At 35.6% G+C, this 22,336-nt stretch overlaps 1 pseudogene; it reads right to left on the reverse strand.

Moving 5' to 3' along the window:
• Positions 1 to 17,190: 17,190 nt before the first annotated feature.
• On the reverse strand, positions 17,191 to 19,039 carry LOC119506310 (annotated as a pseudogene).
• Positions 19,040 to 22,336: the final 3,297 nt, after the last annotated feature.

Genomic DNA, 22,336 nt, shown 5'->3' on the forward strand with positions numbered 1-22,336 from the left:
AAGATTAAAGTATGCATCCGAAATTCGAGTTTAATCTATCTGGGGAAATGATGAGTATCTCCAGGCAAACAGATTTACATAAACATTATTTTACTCCTAACAGAGGATATCTAGACTATTAACAGATAATACCTATTAGAATATATAAGACCTCATAGCATAAATGACACATTCATGCATTTTTACTAAACTTATTAACTATGTGCAGCAACATCTCCCCTGATTTAAAGATTTAACTAATTCTTTGTTGTACAGATGATAAATGCTATTCCAGATACTTTATCTTATGTCTGGCAATAGTAGTTCATAAGCCACCAAAGAGCCTAGAGAGAGTTTAAGTGTTTCAAAGCCTATTTATATCCATGAACTGATATAAATCTCTATATTGTCAGAGACTTAATGAAATTTGAGAGAATTAGGTCCATAGGAAACACACAAACACATACACAGAATATGCAAATCACTTTTGAAAAAAATCAACATTTGTATTATTCTCTGTAAGATAAAAGATAATCTAAACTCTGCACAGGGGAATAAGTTAAATTATATTTAATTTATTCAAAATTATACTCTTCTTTCTCCAAGTTTTCTCTTCTCTACTCACCATGAAAAATCAATCCTGTGTGTATGCCCATGCATGCTTGGGTGTTTGTGTATAGTTATTTCAAACCATATAAGAGCCTATAGGCAAAGGACTTCCAGGCAGGAACTATCTGAAACAACTATTTTGAAACTCCAGAAGAACACTGTACAGCATCCAGAGAGGAGCAGAAGAAGATGTTAAGTTTCAGTAAAGTAAAGTAAATTGCTCTCTCCATGTGGGGGCTATCAGCCCTCATCTCCCACTCTCATGGCAGGCTGCCTTATTGTACAGCCCCTGGCTAGCTGCTGATGACAGAAAGGGATATAAGCCATTGTTTCAATCTTGCCTGGGCAAAAGCAGAAGCAGCTATTGATTCTACACTCCCCAGTAGGCGTGAAGCTGGTGGAGTTGTAAAGATGCATTGCTTCCTCAGGACTGTGGAGCGCGGTTAGCTGGAGGGCTGCATTTTCTGGGAAGGCCAGAAAAACTCACCTTTGAGGAGTCATTGGAGAAGCACAGGTGCCCTTCCTGATCCCCTCCTCAGGGAAATTTGGAGCTTGTCTGTGCTCCTTTTATGGGACTCTGGCCCTGTTTCATCCAGGAAAGACTGATTTGGGAAAGTCCTCTCTAGGCTAACACCCCTCCCAGAATTTACCCTCCAGGCAAAAGCAGCTTGGGAAAATTGAAAAAAAAAAAAACAAAACATAAAGGCAGATACTCTGGAACAAAGGCCAGCCAGCTTCAAACACCTAGGAGAGGGAGGTCTGTCTCCTGGGAAACAGAGGGGACAATAATCAAACTCCTGTCAACAGAGGAACTCCCAAGCAACCTATGAACAAAAGCCCAGGACAAGACAGAGGCCCAGAAAGACAGAAAAAATCCTGAAAACTTCATTTGGCTTGGGCAGACCTTCTTCATGGGAGGGCTGAAGCTCAAGAAAATCTCCGTCTCATGACAAGCTGGCTGTAAAACCAAGAAATAGACACCACAGGAAATAAATCCCAGAGTTAACATTTTAAAATATTAAAATGAAGAGTGTACAACAAAAAAGTACAAGACAAAGAAACAGGATATGATTACCCATTCAAAGGGAGAGGTTAAAAATCCCAATGAATGAAGATATACCAAACAAAGCCTTTTAAAAATGATATTAAAAATGCTCAAGGAGAGGAAGGAAAGTACAAAGAAAGAGCTAAAGCATGTTAGGAAAACAATCAATGAGCTATATGAGAGTCTTAAGTGATAGAAATTTTAAAAAGGAACCAAACAGAATTTGAAGATCACAATAACTGAAATGAAAAATGTCTAGGATAATTTAAAGAGCAATTCAACAAGACAATGCAACATTTTAAATACATATGTGCCTAACCAAAGTTCCTTTTATAAAAGTGCTTTTTATAGTTTAGATTTCCCTCTAGACCCTGTGTTAGCTGCACCCTATGAATTTTGATAATTTCTCTTGTAATGTCTTCTATTCTTGGATTATTTGGGAGTATGTTGCTTTATTTCCACATACTTTGGCATATTTTAATTTTTAAATATGCAAGTTTTCTTTTTAACTGACCACATATTTTTGTGCCTAATTGTTCTATCTAGAATTTACAGTACTATGTTGAATAATAGTGGTACAGTGGGCATCTTTACCTTTTTCCAAATCATAGAGGTAAAGCTTTCGGTCCTTCACCATTGAGTATGATGTGTGCTGTGGGTTTTTCATATATGCTTTTGATAATATTGACAAAGATTCCTTCTATTCCTATTTTTAAAACTGTTTTTATTAAGAAAGGATGCTGAATTTTGTCAAATACCTTTTCTGCATCAATTGAGATGAACATGTGGTTTTCCCCCCTTCATTTTGTTGATGTGACGTATTACATTATGTTGAACCACACTTTCATACCTGGGAAAAAATCAACTTGATCATGGTTTATAATTATTTTGATGGGCTGTTGGATTTGATGTGCAAGTATTTTGCTGAAGATATTTCCATTTTTATCCATAAGAGAAATTGGTGTGTAAGTTTCTTTTCTCATAGTGTCTTTATCTGGTTTTGGCATTAGGGTGAATTTGGAAATAAAGTAACATATTTCCAAATAATCCAAGAATAGAAGAAGACATTACAAGGGAAATTATCAAAATTCATTGGAAGAGTTTGAGCAGGATTGCTATTAGTTCTTTTTGGAATGATTAATAGAAATTAGCTGTGAAGTTCTCCAATCCTGGGCCTTTGTTTGTAGGGAGGCTTTTGATGACTGATTCAGTCTCTTTGCTAGTAATTTGTTTGTTGAAGTCTTCTATTTTGTAGAGTCAGTAGACGATGTGTGTATCTAGGAATTTTCTGTTTCATTTAGGATATCTAATTTCTTGGCATAGAGTTGTTTATAGTATCCTCTTGCCATCCCTTTTATTTCTATGGGGTCAGTAGTAATGTCTCTCCTCTCATTTCTGACTTTATTTGCATCTTCTCTCTTGTTTCTTTGTCTGTCTAAGTGTTTGTCAATTTTATTGATTTTTCAAACAACCAACTTTAGGTGTTGTTCATTCTCTCTATTGTTTCTATCCTCAGTTCCATTTACTTCCACTCCAATCTTTGTTATTTCTTTCTTTTTGCTTTCTTTGGTGTTAATTGCTGTTCTTTTTCTAGTTCCTCCAGGTGTGCAGTTTGGTCTGATTTTAGCCCTTCCTTTTTTTTTTTTTTTTTTAATGTAAGCATTTAAGGCTATAAATTTCACTCTCAGCGCTTCCTTTACTTCATCTCATGTTTTGACATGCTGTGTTCTCATTTTCATTCATCTCAAGATTACTGATTTCCCTTGCAATTTCTTCTTTGAACCATTGATTGTCTAAGAGAGTGTTATTTAATGTCCACGTATATTTGTGTGTGTTTTTCCAGTTCTCCACCTGTTATCAGTTTTCAGCTTCATTCCATTATGGTCAGAGAAAGTGCTGTGTATAATTTCAATCTTTCTAAATGTATTGAGACTTGTTTTGTTACCTACAATGTGGCCTATCTGGAGAATTATCCATGTGAACTTGAGAATGTATATCCTGCTGTTTGGGGTCCAATGTTCTGCATACATGGTTTGGTCTGGTTCTTAAATCATATTATTCAAGTTCTCTGTTTTCTTATTGAAACACTCATGGCAGCTGCCTTGTTCTACAAATTCTTCTTTATGCTCTACCATTGTCTTCTTAATTTCCTTAACTCTTGCAGTACAGCTGTTCCATTACTGATGACAATGGTATATTGAAGACTCCAACTCTTACTGTAGAGGTGTCCATTATTCCTTTTGTTTTACCAGTGTTTGCTTCATGTATTTTTGGGCACTATGGTTAGGTGGAAAAAATATTTATGATTGTTATTTCTTCTTGATGGATTGCCCCTTCCACTAATATATCATGTCCTTCTTCATATCTTTTAACAGATTTGCCTTAATGTCTACTTTGTCTGATGTTTGAATAGCTGCCCCAGCTCTTTTTTTGGTTACTATTTGCATGGGAAATCCTTTTATTTCTCTTCATTTTCACCCTATTTGAGTCTTTGGGTCTAAGGTGAATCTCTTGTAAACAGCATATAGTTGGATCATACTTTTTTTAAAAATCTATTTGGCCAAGCTGTGTCTTTTGATTGGGAGTTTAATCCATTAACATTCAGTGTTGTTACCATAAAGGCAGTACTTTTCAACCATTTTGTCCTTTGATTTAAATATGTTATATCATTTTTTTAATCTCTCCTTTCCTTTTTCTCTACCTCCTTTTCTGTATAGTTGATCTTTTGTAATATCTGACTGATCCCTTTCTCATTCCTGTTTCTATATATATATATATTAAATATTTTCTTTGTGGTTGACATGGGGTTTATATGACACAATTTACACATATAATTTACTGATTTGAATAGATACCAACATTGCTTCACTAGCATATATATTCTCTGCTTCTATACCCGTCTGTTTTCCCTCCCTATGTTGCTTTTGTTTCGCTGTACCACTTTATATTTTACACGTCAATTATCAGGAAAAATGCCTTTTTCTCTTTCAACAGTATTCTGATTCTTTTAGCAATTAAAGAATAGATGAGTATACTGAGGATATAGTGCTCTTGGATTAGGAATTTACCCTTTTAGTTGCCCTTACTGATGATCTTCATTTCTTCACACTACTCCAAGTCACTCTCTCCTGGATTTCCTTTCAATCTGCAGAACTCCCTTTAGTAATTATTGTAGGGCAGGTCTTTTTGAAGAACTCTCTCAGTTTCTGTTTGTAGATTATTTAAACTCTCATTTGTGAAGGACAGTTTTGCTGGATAAAGAATTTTGGGCTGGCAGTTTTTCTCTTTCAATACTTTAAATATATCATACAACCTCCTTTCCCCCTCTTCCATGGTTCCTGATGACAAAGTAGCACTTACATTCATTGAGGATGCCTTGTATGTGATTAATCACTTTTCTCTTCCTGCTTTCAGAATTCTTTGTCTTTGGTATTTAATATTCTGGTTAGTTTGTGTCTTGGAGTAGGTCTATTAGGATTATTCTGTGTGGAGTATGTCAAGCTTCTTCAACATGCATATTTATGTCTTTTATAAGTTTCCAGCCATTATTTCCTCAAATATTCTTTCTGTCCCTTTTCCTTTCTCTTCTCCTTCTGGGGCAGATGTGGGTGTTGTCACTGAAGTCCCTGAGACACTGCTCAATTTTTTTTCTATTCTTTTCTTTATGTTCTCTTCTGACTGTACAATTTTGATTGTTCTGTCTTCTAGTTTGCTGACTCTTTCTTCCACCTATTCAAATCTGCTGATATATGCCTCTAGTGTATTTTTTATCTCTGCTACAGTGCCTTTAATCCACATAATTTCTGTTTCTATTATTCTTTCAAATTCTTCTTTATGCTCTATCATTGTCTTCTTAATTTCCTTTATCTCTTTATACATATTTTCCTTCATTTCTTAAATTGATTTAGGAGATTCATTTGAACATCTTTGATTGGTTGTTCCAACTTTTGTGACTCTTCTGAAGATTTACTTTTATTACCTTGACTGAGCCATATCTTCCTGTTCCTTAACATGGTTTGCGATTTTTTGTTGATGTCTACACATCTGATTCTCTTGATGAGTTAATTCTGAAGGTCCATTCCTCCCTTTTCTATAGGGTTTTGTTGTTTTTTGGCTTTGTGTTAAGGCTCTTCTTTGGCACTTGGTCTGACTTTTTCTAGACATTTAGAATAGCCTGTGTTTAACTTTTCATATTTTCTCTGCTCTTCTTCATCTGACTCTTGGCCTGGATATGTGGTGCAGTTTGTAAGATTTCATTTTTTGTGTGACTGTTTCACCTCCAGGAGAGAACTTCCTTTTCTGTTCCTCCTCTGATAATCTTGATCTGTTCTGTTTATTTTCTGTGCCGACTTTTTTTTTGTTGTTAATTTAAATTCTCTCACTCATTGCCCTGCTTTCCTTACAATTTTTATTTCTGGAAACTGTTCTATCTTACAGCCACTCAGTTTAACTCTCTTTTGTTTTTCCTGTGAGCCACTTCTGTCTCCAGTTTCTTCCCCATTACTGTATCTAACCCCAGGGAGCCAGATGGGGTCAATCCAGAAAAGTGAATCAGTTCAGAAAAGTCCATTTTGCCTATAGGTGGTCCAGCCAACTAAATCTGTTTTGAATGAGGCTACTACAGTTCTTGCCTGTATTTCTATGGCAGTTTCTCTCTTTTCCCACCTGGGGACCTTTTTGCACGTGGCACTCCTTAGCAGCCTATGTTCCACCCTGGGTCTCTGCAGACTTATGTCCCTGTGCCCAGATATGCATGCAGTTCTAACTCACTGCTGTGAGTCACTCTTCAGCTTCTTTCCAGGTGGGAGGGTCCCAGGCCACTGCTTATATGTGAATCCCAAGCTGCATGTGAATGAGTGAGGGTGAAGGGAGTGGGAATAAACTAGCCATCTGGGACAGAATTTTCCTCCATGATATGTTTCTGTTTCTTGATTCAGCATTTGTGCAGTTCTTCCCCCATCTCTACTACCCTCCAGAGTTCTAAACAAGTGGGATTTGTCCTTTTTTTTGCTAAATCTCAGGAGGCTTTTTCATGGGATGTCTTACTTCACCATGTTGATATCACTCTAATCACTGTCTCTTAATTGGAGTATTTAGACAATTTACATATAATATTATCATTAATATGATTATAATTTTGATACCAATATGTGTATCTGTAGTTCTATTTATCTTACTTGTTGTTCAATGTTCCTTGAATCTATTTTTTTCACTTTTCAAAAATTTTCAGCCATTATAACTTCAAATGTATTTCTATCCTTTTTTAATCTTGCATCTTTCTTGAAATCCATTTATATGTGTATGTGAATGTTTGATATTTTCACAAAATTCTTGAAGATCTGTTATTTCTTCTTTAATACTTTTGTGTTTCAGTTCTGATAATTTTTATTGACCTATGCTCAATTTCAATGAGCTTTTGGTTGTTAATCCAAGTGTACTAATGATCCCATTGAAGGAATTCTTTATATCTGACATTTATTTTTCCTTCCTACCTTTCATATTAGTTGATTTCCGCAAAATTCTCCACCTGGTCATGTAGGTTTTCATTTTTTTTTTCTTTTTACTAATATTTTACTACTGTAACCATAGTTATTTCAAAGTGCCTTTCCAATAATTTCAATGTATTGATAATCTTGGAATCTAGATTTGTTGAGTGTTTTGATTCTTGATTTTTTAAAAATCTTTCTTTCTTCTGCCTTACACTGTTCTTTCCTCATGTTCTTGCAGTTTCCCTAGAGGTAGACCACTGTTGCTTGTTATTTGTTCTGAGGCTTCTTCTGGACTTTCCTTTCATGTGAGCTCATATTCTACTTTTAAGAATTTTGACAATTTCAATTGTCTTCTTTATATCTGCTTTTTTTTGTTATCCTTCATAATCCCTACTTCTGTCAAAGGTGAAGCAATTTGACCCACTTCTCATCCTTAAGGTCACTTTAGAATTGGTTCAGCTCTTTACTATAAATCTTGGATAGGGTAAAAACAAATTATGATTTTCAATATTACCAGCTTCTTCTCATTGTTAATATGAGAACTTTTATATCTTAGGCAAAAACTAAACACATGTTCATATTTTCAATGTTGTCAACATTACTGCCTGTCTGAGAATATTGATAAGCTTTTCTTTTTCAAGAATAATTTTCTTTTCTGTGATTTATCACTAGTGTTTTGTAGAGTCAGTTATTCTGTTGAGGCACCTGCATATTTCTATATTTTGAGTGCTTTTCTAATATTTGATTGTTCTTTGCATTTATTTGATATTTACAAAGGAAGTGATAGACAGCTTCATACGTTAACTAGTGTAGGATTTATTAGTATTTTTGATTCATATATTCCCATCAAATATCTTTCCTGGCTTGAAAATTAAATTTCACTGCATATATCAAAGCAATTTGTGTCAAACAGCAGGCTATTCTGAAAGATGAATGGGTAATGAATGAATAGCAATCAGGTAAATGGAAACCCCCTATGCAAACAAGAAAAACATTTAAATTTGGGCTATATACATTAAGCACATTTATCACAGTTGAGAAAATATGGGTGGATAGGTGGTCTGGAGTTAGTTGGATAAAGTTATTTTGAAAAAATTTGGCAGTTAAGAAGTTATATTTTAGTTACCTATATAATATAGTGGAAATGGTATTAAATGATATTAATGATATTAAATGATAAAAAATACTAAAATAACTGATTCTCTTGTCTACAAATGAAAGTATTATATATTTTAGATCATTTATTCAAATTATCAATCTTTCAAAAGGATAAGTGCACAAGAATTGAATATTGTATCTCTACTACTTCATTTTCATTTGCACTATGCCAATAACTGATGAGCCATGAACCAAATAGTTCCCTCTTTCTATGTATAAGCAAGAACCTTTCTGTTTGTTGATTCAGTTGTTTCAAATGTATCACAGAAACATTAATACATATTTTTCAATTTGTCTTATGATGAAAGGAGGGTGGAACTATCAGAATTTAAAATATATTTCTCTGACATTAATTATGAAATTTATTTACAGAGTCACAATTTATGCAAGGAGAATGAATGGAAGTGACAGCTTCTACACTGGAGGAGAAAACGCACATGCTGTTCTGGATGTGTAAAAATAGATTGACACAGCCTGAGTCAATATTATTGAAACCATTCAGGCAAAACAATTCTTAAATATCATGGTGAAAGAGAGATGATGGAAGATTTTATAAATAAAAAAGTTGGATGATTTCCTTTTACTGATTCTGTCTTTATGTCAATGTTTTCTACTAAATTTAAGAAAATGTTTTGGAAATTTCAAAATAAAAATGTGTCTACATCTCATACAGATGGATATGTTTTATAGATTTTTTCTCATGTATTTTGGGAAAAATATTGATCAAAGCATATTTTTCTCCAAAGAAATGTGTTGGTTGTAATTTTTTTCCTCTAAAGTGTTCTGTAAGATGATCTCTTAAGCTTGTATTTCATAAATTTTCTAAAAATTTGTCTTTTGGATATCATTATTAAAGTTTCCAAGGTTTTTTGTTAAACTCTCAAATTTTGTGTGTGTGTGGATCTAATATGTTTCCCACATTACATGATATCTGGAACCAGACAATTTATACACCATCTTTCTGGACTTAGTAAGTATGTGATTCTGAGCAAGGTGGTGAACTTTCTTCTGTGTGTCTTAGTTTCTTCATGTGGGGCAATGAGGAGCAAATAATTAGATATATGTGAAAACCTAATTATACTACTTGGCAGTTTAAAATCACTTGAAATTGTGAATTATTGTGCTTTTTAAAATGTTTTAACATTTTATTTTATAGCACTATGTTTTAATTGATCCATATTCTGTCATTCAATACTTAGAAGTAATTTTATTTGTATATCAAATTTCTATTTTTATTGAAGTTAAAACTAAATTTATAGCAGAAAAACTTTTAAAAAATTTTTTAACTTTATCAAAAAAAAAACCCAACAAAAAACCCCATTTCAAACAAAAACAGCAAAAGATTAAGAAAAGCAAATAACCTAAAATAACTACTTTGCTTCCAACATGTTCCTACCATACCCCAAGAAAATTAATAAATCCTATCCAAACAAAGGAATAAGAAAAACAAATAATCTAAAATAACTACATTGCTTCCAACATTTTCTTACAATACCCCAAGAAAATTAACAAACCATAATCAAAGGCATAAGAAAAACCAAATCACCTAAAATAACTACATTGAAACTAATTTTTTAATGCAATAGCTTTTTTTACTTAACCAAAAAATTAAAAAACAATTAAAAAAAAGCAAAACAAAGGAATAAGAAAAACAAATAACCTAAGATAACTGTATTACTTCAAACATGTCCTTACCATACCTCAAGAAAGTTAACAAAACCCTAACAAAACAAAGGAACAAGAAAAACAAATAACCTAAAATAACTACATTGTTTCCTACATAATTCTACCATACCCAAGAAAGTCTGCAAACCACAATCATCCCTGAGCATTCCATAACATTGAGATTACCCTCAATAGCTTACCTGTTCTTATTAAATTATCATTCTCCCTTCACTAGTTGCTGTCTATCTCTAGGTCCTCTACATTCTACAATATAAAATATTTATTTTACATTTTTCACAGACTTTGCATTAGTGGTAACATACAATCTCTCTCTTCGTCTGGCGTATTTCATTCAGCATTATGTCTTCAAGGTTCATCCATGTTGTCATATGTTTCTTACTGCTGTTCATCACAGTATCTTTTTTTTAATTCATATTTATTGAGATATATTCACATACCATGCAGTCATACAAAACAAAGTGTACATTCAATTGTTTACAGTAACATTATATAGTTGCGCATTACCACCAAAATTAATTTTTGACATTTTCATTACCACCAACACAAAAATAATAAGAATAAAAATTAAAGTGAAAAAGAACAATTAAAGTAAAAAAGAACACTGGGTGCCTTTCTTTTTCCTTTTTTTTTTTTTCTTTCCCCATTTTTCTACCCATCCATCCATAAATGAGACAAAGGTGAGTATGGTCTATATGGCTTTCCCAATCACATTGTCACCCCTCATAAGCTACATTTTTATACACTTGTCTTCAAGATTCATGGGTTCTGGGTTGTAGTTTAATAGTTTCAGGTATTTATTGCTAGCTATTTCAATTCATTAGAACCTAAAATGGGTTGTCTATATTGTGTGTAAGAGTGCCCACCAGAGTGACCTTTCAGCTTCTTTTGGAATCTCTCTGCCACTGAAGCTTATTTCATTTCCTTTCACATCCCCCTTTTGGTCAAGAAGATGTTCTCCATCCCATGATGCTGGGTCTAGATTCCTCCCCAGGATTCATATTCCACATTGCCAAAAGGATTCACTCCACTGGGTGTCAGATCCCACATAGGGAAGAGGGCAGTGATTTCACCTGCCAAGTTGGCTTAGCTAGAGAGAGAGAGCCACATCTGAGGAACAAAAAAGCATATGGGAGTAGGCTCTTAGGCACAATTATAGGGAGGCCTAGCCTCTCCTTTGTAGCAACCGTCTTCCCAAGGGCAAGTCCTGTGATAGAGGGCTCAGCCCATTGAACCACCTGTCTCCTACGTCTGTGAGCACATTAGCAACCATCGAGGTAGGGAAGCCCGACACCCCTGAATTCTCCACCAACTCCTCAAGGGGGCTCTGCACATTTTTTTTCAATTAACTTTTTTTTTAAATCAACTATATCAGAAAAATTTTAAAAACAAACAATAAAACAGAAAAACATTTCAAACAAACCATAACAAAGGAGTCCAGCATGTTCCTACTCTACTACAAGAAAATAACCCAATATAGCCACATTTCTGTGAACCTATTCCCACCATACCCACCAGAAATTAACAAAACATAGTCATTTCTGGGCATTCCCAGAATGTTAAACTCACCCACGAAGCCTTATCTGTTCTTATTGGGTTATCATCCCCCCTTCACCAATTGCTCTCTATAGCTAGTTCCCCTACATTCTACATTATAAACCATTTATTTTAGGAGTATGTTGTTTAACATTCCAGGTGTTTGTGAATTTTCTAAGTCTCTGATGGTTATTGACTTCTAATTGTATTCCATTGTGGTCAGAGAATGTGTTTTGAATAATGTCAATTTTTTTAAATTATTGAGGATTGTTTTATGTCCCAGTATATGATGTATTTTGGAGAAAATTCTGTGGTCACTAGAGAAGAATGTGTATCCTGGTGATTTGGGATGTAATGTTCTACATATGTCTGTTAAATCAAATTCAGTTATCAGATTGTTTAGGTTTTCAATTTCCTTATTGGTCTTCTGTCTGGCTGATCTATCTATAGGTGAAAGTGATGTGTTGAAATTTCCCACAATTATTGTGGAAACATCCATTGCTTCCTTAAGTTTTGCCAGTGTTTGTCTCATGTATTTTGTGGCACCATGATTGGGTGCATAAACATTTATGATTGTTATTTTTTCTTGTTGAATTGCTCCTTTAATTAGTATGTAGTGGCCTTCTTTGATTCTCATAAACTCCTTGAATTTAAAGTCTATTTTATCTGAGATTAATATTGCTACTCCTGCTTTCTTTTGATTGTAGCTTGCAAGAAATATTTTTTCCCATCCTTTCACTTTCAATTTCTTTGTTTCCCTGTGCCTAAGATGAGTCTTTTGTATGCAACATATTGATGGTTCATATTTTTGGATTCATTCAGTCAATCTATACTTTTAATTGGGGAGTTTAATCCATTTACATTCAATGTTATTAGTGTGAAGGCATTTCTTGAATCAGCCATCCTATCTTTGGTTTATGTTTGTCAGATATATTTTTCCCCCTCTCTATCTTATTGTCCTTCAATGAACCAATATAGAATCTTTTTAGTACTGAACCTTTCTCCATATCTCTCTCTCTTTCTTTGTTTCTCTGTCAGTAGGGCTCCCTTTAGTATCTCCAGTAGGGCAGGTCTTTTATTAGCAAAATCTTTCAGCATTTGTTTGTCTGTGAAAATTCAAGCTCTCCCTCAAATTTGAAGGAGAGCTTTGCTGGATAAAGTAATCTTGGTTGGAAATTTTTCTCCCTCAGTATTTTAAATATGTCATGCCACTGCCTTCTTGCCTCCATGGTGGCTGCTGAGTAGTCACTACTTAGACTTATGTTGTTTCCTTTGTATGTGGTGAATTGCTTTACTCTTGTTGCTTTCAGAACTTGCTCTTTCTCCTCAGTATTTGACAGTCTGATCGGAATATGTCTCAGAGTGGGTTTATTTGGATTTATTCTATTTGGAGTTCACTGGGCATTTATGCTTTGTGTATTTATATTGTGTAGAAGGTTTGGGAAGTTTTCCCCAACAATTTCTTTGAATACTCTTTCTAGACCTTTACCTTTCTTTTCCCCTTCTGGGAAGCCAATGAGTCTTATATTTGGACATTTTATTTTATCTATCATATCCCTGAGGTCCATTTTGATTTTTTCATTTTTTTTCCCCATTCTTTCTTTTGTTCTTTCATTTTCCATGCTGTGGCCCTCAGGGTCACTGATTCATTGTTCAGCTTCCTCTAGTCTTGTACTATGAGTATCCAGAATCTTTTTAATTTAGTCAACAGTTTCTTTTATTTCCATCTATTTTTTTATTTACTCTTGCAATTTCTTCCTTATGCTCTTCTAAGATCTTCTTCATGTTCTTTACATCCTGTGCCATGATTTGCTTCATATCCTTTATATCCTGTACCATGCTCTCATTGTTTGTCTTTAGTTCTTTGATTAATTGCTCCAAGTACTGTGTTTTTTCTGACCTTTTGATTTGGGTGTTTGGGTTTGGGTTATCCATATCATCTGGTTTTTTCATATGCTTTAAAATTTTCTGTTGTTTTTGACCTCTTGGCATTTCCTTTACTTGACAGGGTTCTTTTAGGATATGTAGGATTATTCAAAGCCTAATCTCTAATTTGTGAGATCTACAGTTTTGGTGGAGTATATTTTCTATAACCAGCCGATGGCATCCGCGAGTTTCCTATTCCTCTCAAGTCAGTTCTCCCCAATTTTGTTTTTCTAGTGTGTGGGGGTCTGATTCCTGTGGGGTCCAATTGGTGCACCAAGTTTGGGTGTGTTATTGGTGCTGTCCGCCCTGAATGTGGGGCATGTGCCTGAGCAGTTAGGGAGGGAGGGCAGGTTTAATAATCAAACCTCCCAGGTGTTCCTGGAGATTTAAGGCTGTTGCAAGAGTCTAAGCCTTCATTTCAGTCTCACCACAGATTGTCTCTGCTACTGACCCACAAGTCCTTGCTATTGGTATATGGTCCCTGGGATTTCCGAGTGGGTCCCTCTTCCAAGCTGTACCCTTCTAGGGCCTCTGCTGAGGGAAGGTTGTGCTGTGTCACAAGTGTGCACCATCCCTCAAGGGAAGTTCTGGTCTGCTGGGCCATGTAGGTGCATTCCCAGCCTGCTGTAAAGATGGCTGTATGGGGCACATTCATTTCCCCCTTTTTGCACAGCTCTGCCTTCCCAGCTCTGGGACAATTAGCTGTGGGTGTGCAAAAGGCTACTGTCCACACCCAATATTGTAGTGTGTGTGCTGCTGGAAACACTTCCCATCACCATGGGTTTTTTGGCGCAGCTCTGGGCTGTGGCTCCAGCACTGGGCAGGAGCATTCCAGCCCACCAGGAAGATGGCTGCAAGGGGTGTGGTTTTTTCCCCTTTGGCTAACCTTTGCCTGCCTTGCTCTGAGACAATTAGCAGCCAGTGTGCAAAAGGCTATCTTCCACACCAGATACTGAGGCATTCGCAAAGCCTGTTCCTGCCATGCTTCACTATGCAGTTCTTGCTGCAATATTGGCAGCCAGTTTTGGGTTTTTTTAAAAAAGAACTAGTCCACCTCCAAACACCAATGCATGGTTTCCCCACACCACAGCGTGTCTGCTGGACATTCAGCCAGCTTACTCACTCATTTCAGAATGCAAACTCCCGGTTTCACCAAGTGCACAGTCCCTGTGGATTTAGCAGAACTTGTCCAGCTGGTGCATCCCTGGAAGTGGTGCTCTGGGTCACTTTCTGGCTTTTATCTAGTATTTTTCATGGAGGTGCTTTTTTGCCCTGTCTCTCCCAGCCGCCATCGTAGGTTCTCCCTCAGAAAAACTTTTAAGCCAATATTTACATTTACCAACTGAAGTGTCATTAAGAGTGCTTTCCCTTTGCAAAAGAAGGAAACCTATTTTATCATATTATATGAAAATTTTGGCCTGAAGGTGCATACTGTAATGTTTTCCAACCTAAGCAAAAAGAGGCATTGTGAGTATAGGTCAAGGAATTTGTACATACTGTAAAGAAACAGATTGCAAAGTTTAGAAAATGAAGCATTGCATAACTTCTTTTTATATTGAGATCCCCATTTCTTGTTTTTCTGCCTTGTTACAGATTTTTTTTTAAAGAAAAATCCATCTTTACAGGTATGTCTTGGGATCTTGGCCTTGAAGGAAGACTGAAAGGGTGCATGATTCTCTGTTAAGTAGGCACTGAGTTCATACTTGGATGAATAGTTCATGAGTTCTTTCTAGGAACAGCTTTCAGAGGTGGGGTGAGTGGTATATATGTTTTTAGCATCATTGTCCAGTCTATCTATATGACCCTCAGTTAGGAGCAGAGTTCTATGAGGTGAACACTTAAGAGGCTGGTATGTATTCTAAAAATTTTTTTATACTTCCATAAATATGCCATTGAAACACACACATGTAGATTGTTTAAAAAAAAGAATATATTTTATTGATCCAAAATGTGTTTTATTTTTCCTGAAAATATTTTGAAATTTTTCCAAGAGCAATCTTCCCAAATGAGAATCCATCATATTCTTTTTTCTATACATCATTTCTTTATTAACAGATTACACCACACAAATCAGGTTATCTGATTACAAAGTTAACGGAAATTGCAACTGAATTTATAGCAGCACATAAGATCTTCCTAAGAAGAAATTCTTTATTTGGACTAAAGGACTGTAACATGAATTGGAAATGCAATGACTAAGAAGATATAATTGGCAACTATGGTGCAACTATTGATGGAAAATTTTGTTTTTTTTCCATGTCTTTAATAATAAACAGCCCTCCCAAAGGGATATTAAAGGGATGATATAGCCAAAGAAGGGATGATGTAGGAAACCACATGAAATTAAATCAGTCCAAAAGGAATCACAAAGTCCATGAAAACTTGAGAAAGTATAAAAGACCAAGCAGTGACAATTCACCTCTCTGGAGTTGCATCAAACATGAAGTAATGTGGTTTTCAAAGTGCACCAGCCAAACCACAAGGGTTCCTTGGAGTGTTGGAGGCAGAGTAGAAAGAGACATTAAGTAGGCTCAAGACCATCCTCCCCAATCCTTCCTCACTTCAATTCAAACATTTCTTTAAAAAGGAAATATACTTCTGCCCCCATCCATTGGTAATTTTTTTTCCTTCATGTTAGAAAATCATTGCTATGAGGCTGAGATTACAGAGCCAAGAAATGTGATCAAAGATCTAAAACATTTTTTTGTCATTGTTACTAAAATCTGAAGAGTTTTCACAAATATTTATATATCATTCTGTAAAATATATGAACAAATTACAATCTTTGGAAGAAATTAAACTTTGTTATTTTCACCTCCGCTAAACTTGTTTCTCCACTGCCATCAAGCTCTCAATGTTTCTGGAGAGTGTGACCAAAATTCTAAGGAACATTCCAGCCACAACTTAGCCCCCAAATACTTCATTCAATGGTTGCAAAGAATTTCTTTCTGAGAAAGCCCCAAATTTATAGAAAATTCTCATCTGAGAATGTACATTTACCAAAAATAATACACATTAAGCCAGTGCAGAATCTGTACAGTGTTCTTCAACTTAATAACAAATGAAGAACAGCCAAATCCCAGAATTTCATTCTGTATTCATTAGCAAACAATGTCAAAGTGTAAATGACAGGGAAAATGTGTAAAAAGATAATTTTTCTTTTATGGGATCAAGAAAAAAGTGGAAGAAAAATGGAATCCAAGCATTGGCCACATATCACAACTTCATTACTTCAGCAATATAGAAGAATTTCCATGGAGAGGACTCATTAGGCAAACACAAATCCTTTCCATATATTTTTTTTCTGTCACATCAGGTTAAATACAGTTGCTGTCATTCTTGAATCATTAATCACATTTTTTTATTTAGAAAAGTTTCCTAGAATATTTACCTAATTTTATTGTTGTGTATTACAACAACAAAAAAATTAACTGGTTTGTAGAATCCATCCAGTAACATACGAAATTGAAACCCATCTCTTAAAAAGATAGATATAGTTGTGGTTGAACATACCTGATGCTCAGGACACAGTATAAATAAGAAAAATCCTTGCATGGCATCTGGTTCTTGCTGCAGTCATCTGCGTTCATCTCTCAAAAAGCAAAAGAATGCATTTGACATTTCAATAAATACCAGAGTAACTGCCACAAAAATAAATAAATAAATAAATAAATAAATAAATAAATAAATAAAAATAAGTTCCATGGACCAGAGATCCAAGAAAGAGCAGTTTTGATTAATGATTCTGAGAATGAAGTGTCTTCTTTAGTCCAATGAGATGACATCGGGAATGTTACTTCCACTGCTGGTTATGACCCCCGGCTCTCTCCTGCTGCTGGGTGAACTAATGTGAGTACCACTTTCATGGGGGCTGGTGGTTATAGCAAACATACTACTTGCTGTTAAAGGTGAGGTGAAGCTATCCAAAAACATAGGAGGACATTACTGGGGATCAACTGGAATAAGGGAAAGAAAATGCAAACCTGGCGAATCCAATGACATGCTTGATATGGGTGCGTGGTGGAATGGTAATGAGTAGCCTGTTAATGAAGGCGGAACAGTAGCAGGATCAACCGAAGTCACCTGGGGCGCCCTTACAGAAGAGGGCTATACATGAGAGCCCCTTTGGTTGGGCTGCTTTGTGTTTCTGACATAAAGATGCATTTCATTTTGACAGGAGGGTCTTCCTTTTCATCAGAAGAGCTTTCTATTGTTAGGTCGATTACATCCACCTTCTTCTTGCTTGCCTCATTGTCTACATCACTTAACAAGGTTTACTGAGGACTCTAAAAGTTTCTCTTTTCGTACACGGTTGACTGGATATTTTCATAGCTTCTTTCTTTAGTCTCATTGGACACCATGCACCATCTTGGAATTTGATCTCATCCACATCAGGACAGTCATTGAGAATTTCAATTAAAAGCCCATCTAGTATTAGACTTTCATAGGCAGCCTTTTTGTCACACATAGGACAAATCCAGGTGGGCTTCTCATTCATTTGTAGATAAAGGGCAGCATCAAATCACTGCAAGTGTATACAAATCACTGTACAGCATGGGATTGTCAGTCTCATTTTTCCTAAAGGACACATCAAGGATACCTGAAGGCTAGTTGTAGCAATTTCACTATCAGGATCTGCAGTATGTTTTTCATTAGTTAGTACTCTAGAATGATCAAGGTTTCTAATACCTTTCATTTTTAACCTCTGTAATAACATGGCTGAAGATATACATATATACAGACATACAAGATACACAGATACAGAGTAATTCTTTCCAATTTCTGATGCCCACGAAATGGAAATCTGATTTGGCACAGCTGAAGATAACCCAACTAAGGATGTAATATTCACGGAGCATCTGGGTCACTTCTTTTCAACCCCAATTTTAGGAGGTGCTGCACAGCCAGGCAAAGGAAAAGGCTTCCCATTTACTTTTATACATAGACTACTGGGATAATTATCTTCTTGAGGGCAACTTGTTTCTTCCAGGCAGTCTCAGCTGAATTTGGACTGTATAATCTCTCCTACGACCTGGCAAAAAATTAGATAGAAATGCCAATCTAACTTGTTGAGGTGTTGGAACAAAAATAAAAAAAAGTTCCCTTGAACTCATTGAATATTGCTTTGAACTAAACTCGCAGACTTGATGAGAACATCAAAGACATCATAAAAGGATCGATTTTTAAACTACATATCAGGATGAACAGGAGGAATTAGGAGAGATGGCTACTGCTTATCAGACGAGGGTGCAGAACAGAACCAACAGAGGACGGTAAATAAGGTGTAACTGAAGTGGAAGGCAAGGAATGATTCCAGCCACGGCCAAGTCAGGTTCAACAGGTGATGAGCTACCTTCCAAATTGAAAAATTGATGGTTTTATTGTGGATAAATCGGATAGTCCTTCAAGAGTCCATGGGTAACCCGGGTCTATACAATTCTCTGATTTTAATCTGAACCTCAGGGCTGCAGCCACTCTTCAATAAATGCAGAGCCCTCATCAGGAGTCATGCTTGCGTCCACTTTTATTACATCCAACAAAGACTAGTTAACACTTGTAGTACAGACACCCTAAAACTAGAAACCATATTCCTCAGCCCCTCAAAATCTGCCATTTTTTACCATGCATGGGTGCCTCTGCTGCCCCCACAGCCCCAGCTGCAGCCACCACCTCAAGCACTGTCCTGCACTGCCATCATATTTTTAAAATTATTTTGAATGGCTGCTTCAATAACATTTTAAACTTATCCCTCCAAGATTTTACATTAGTTTCCATTTCTTATGGTGATTGTATTAATTTATTAATTAGTGTACATGTGGGATTTCACCTTAAGATAGAGCCTTAGAAATGGAATTCTTAGCCCAAAGGTGGATATGTAACTTTTCAGGTTAGTTTTCAAACATGTTTTGGCAATTCATGTCTCCTAAAGAGAATAATACATTGGCTGTCTTTGTAGATTCATCACAGTACAGGAGGTAGAGAACTTCTAGTATATCAGCCAATGAATATCTTAGATAATGTTGCTTGTTAGAGGTCATGCTACTTACTTAAAGCCCATAATTCATTTTTCACTTAGCTTTACTTCATCAATCACCTCTGAAAGAAGTAGATCAAAATTACCCATTATGATTGTCATTTTATAACCTGAGCTTTGTAGTTTGAGAGTTTTGTTTTATGTATTTCACTATTATTATCTCTGGTTAATTAAGATTTATGGTTGATCTAGTTTTCCCAGGGGGTAGAAATTTAGTTAGTAAAATTCTCCTGGCTTTTCCTTTAAAGGCAGCTGTCTTTTCTTTCTACTCTATTGGATATTTGTGTTGCTAGTTTTACACTTATTTGTTTTGATGTGATATATATTTAACCACCCTATGCTTTTTCCTCATTGGTTTACCATTGAGTTGATATGTGTTGATATATAGCTGATTGCTTTTTTTCTTTAACCCAGTTTAAGAGTTTGCCATTTGACAAGCATTCCAAATCCTATTATATGTTAGGCTTTATTCCTTTCCTTGTATTTTATGATTAAGCCCCTTGTTTTCCCCAACTCAACTATGTAGGCTAGTAAGCAGTTAATACTCCAAGCTAATTTACCACCATGCCTGATATTTGTTTAAAAAATAATAAATTACCTTTTTTCAGCTTCTTTTAAGTAATGAGCAGAAATGACTATACTTTCTACATACTGCAGTTACTTCCTGAAGTTCAAGCCTTCTTCCTCATTCTTTATCACTAAGATGAGCTTCCTCATAGTATTTTATGCAGTCCCTAATCTTTCTCAGTTTCTTACCTTAATTTTCTCTAACAAATTTCTACTGTTCACCTTAATTCCCTCTCTGTGTGCTAAAACTGTATACTACATTTTTGTTTTAAATATCATTTCCAGCTACTTTCTCTGTCATCATGAGGATATTCCCTAAACAGGCCCACAGTTTCTTCTGCAAACTCAGATGGAATTGTGCTCTTCTCCTGTCTATTTACCTTAGGGGCAGAAATTGAAATAAGAAGGTAAAAACCCTGCCATTTTGAAATTTCTGTTATTCAGCTATACATCTTCTTCTTATCCCGTCACCTATAGAATCTCTTTTATTCTCATTATCCATGGATAAATTGAATATTGACTTTGCTTTCCTGTTCATTTCTGTATCCTTCATAACCCCAAAGATTTCAGAATCCATTGTATTATTTATCTAACTCCTTGGCTCCTCAGTTTTTTGACTTTTTCAGCTTTACTTTGTTCATACATTCCCATGGTTATACATCAGGAATAACTCACATTCAGATTACTCCAGGGGAATATCAAGTAAGATAAAAATAAACAGAATCAAGGGCAAAGGGAGTTGTCAGAACTCTGTTAAACAGAAGAGAATAGTCTAAAGTAATTAAAATCAAATTACTTATAGGTTAGTTTAACTGAAACAAATCAAAATAGCTCCTTGGGTTGGATTCATCCTTTTGATCACCAGTTTATACATTTTGAAAACTTCTGAAAACTTATTTCAAACATCTTATTCATCAACCACTGCCTCCTATTTTTTCCAGCTCCCTAGCTCATGTACATTTATTGGTATAATTATTGAACCTTATTGAGGTTCCCAGTCAATTTACTGCCCTGAATTCCCACTATCCCGCAATGCTACTACACTTACTTGCCCCTTTCTTCATCCCAGTTTCCATGTTTCATCATCATGATCGCTCCCCTCAAAATAAACACAATCCTTTGTTTTTCTCTGTTATGCCATCCTAAATAACTGAGAACATTTCAACCAGTTCAACATAAATATATGCCCTTCTTTTATATGTGAACTAGAATAAATGTATGTTCCATGTTGACCTGCTTTAAATTGAACTCCACTAACCTTAAATGACTGTATGCCCATCCCAGCGGCAGTTTAATTAATTAGGTGACCTAGTAAGTTATGTTTTAATTTTCTAGGATGACAGTATTGCATTTCCTCCTCTCTCTCCCAATCTCCTACTCCACTACCCTAAATCAACAGAATGGAAGTATTCCTCCATTTGTTCTCTGGAATACATACTACTCAATCTTTTGATAACTTTGGCTCCTTCCAAAGTACCACCCATTGTATAAATTTCCTTTCTATTAGATATAATAATGGCTCTATAAGAATGCAACACATTTAGAGCTGCCCCAGTCTTTCTGCAGGGAAGTAACTTATCTGCTGAGCTTGTCTGGGCAGACAGATGTAAAAAAAAACCTCAAGTCTCTGATAGTTCAACCACTGAGTTACCACTGTGCAAATGTCCTCCTTCCAGGTCCTGTTTCATAATAATGCTCCCTTGAGACTCAAGCTTTTTTTAATTTCACTATTACTTAAGCTTTTTTGTTTCTTGTTATTAACAGCCAAAATCATGGTACCAAATACAAACTCATTTCTCTGCTCCCCATTCACAGCAAACTTCTCAAAATAATTGCACTCTTAGGTTGACTCCAATTTCTTTCCCCTACTTCACTTTCAACACATTCCAACATGGTTTCCAACTTCATCTCTCCAAAAATGGACATATAGCATGGCCATCAACTACCTCCATATTAAATCCAATGAAGAATAGTCTATTCCATCTCAGAAGCTTTAATCATAGCTGGTTGCCTTCTCCTTTGCATGCTTGGCTTCCTTGGAAATTCAGTAAGCACTTATCCTCAGTTTCCTGTTCCTGATGTTCACTCTTTATAAATTTAGAAGTCCCTTATGGCATGTTTTTGCACTTATTTTTTCTAGCTCTTCCCTTTTATTCCTTCTTAAGATTTTAAATAACTGTCTGGGATATCTACTGGGATATCTAACTGCTTGGCAAGTTCATTTGGGTGTTAAATAGGATCTAAAATTTAACAAGCTTAACACAGAATTCTGTATTTCAATGCCTCCCCTCTTCACCGACCCCCCCCCCC

The sequence above is a fragment of the Choloepus didactylus genome, chromosome 11, assembly GCF_015220235.1.
Source record: "Choloepus didactylus isolate mChoDid1 chromosome 11, mChoDid1.pri, whole genome shotgun sequence".
NCBI lineage: Eukaryota > Metazoa > Chordata > Mammalia > Pilosa > Megalonychidae > Choloepus > Choloepus didactylus.